Raw genomic sequence first — 656 nt, 5'->3', positions numbered from 1 at the left:
TTGATGATATTGCACATTATTGCGTAAGCATCACTGTTATGGCCGGTTTCCGTGTTGCCGCTTGTAGTGCGCGTTGCTAGAAGGACATACAGAAATGCCAGTCCAATCCGAAACTTTCGAGAAGTAATTGCCATTTCCCTGGAGTACTTGAAGCAAAGAAAAGTAAGATATTGGGCTGTCTGTTCTTCTCTCCTTTTGTATCATGTAGTGGTGTTTCCGGTACACATTGGTTTTGATTGGAAGTTCCCTGCTAAAACGGGTATTACCACCATGTCATTGTCACTCGAATATTCTTGTTTTCGTGTTGGCGCAGTTTCTCACATCTTTGCTCTAAACGAATCCCATTCTTTGCCCGCCTCACCACAAATGTTTCCATGTTCAACAGCCCACTTCTTTTCACCTATGTTCAAAGTTTAAGTTTCCAAAACATTTTGGTACCAAACTTCCTTCTTTCAACCCTTTATACCAAGTAAGATTTTTTACGATCAGTTTGCCTTCTCTTTCCATGCAATCAGTTGTCCTGGAAAGCGGATAAATGGAGACTATGCAAACTACCCGCTACTTGTAATAGAAAAGAGCCTCTTCTCACAATCTAACCCAATCATTCCTCTTGCCAAAAGAAATCTTTTTTCAAGAGCTTCTTCTTGTGTAACACT

Source organism: Trypanosoma equiperdum, assembly GCF_001457755.1.
Source record: "Trypanosoma equiperdum strain OVI genome assembly, contig: ctg_1404, whole genome shotgun sequence".
Taxonomy (NCBI): Eukaryota; Euglenozoa; class Kinetoplastea; order Trypanosomatida; family Trypanosomatidae; genus Trypanosoma; species Trypanosoma equiperdum.
Note: the sequence above shows the minus strand (reverse complement) of the source record.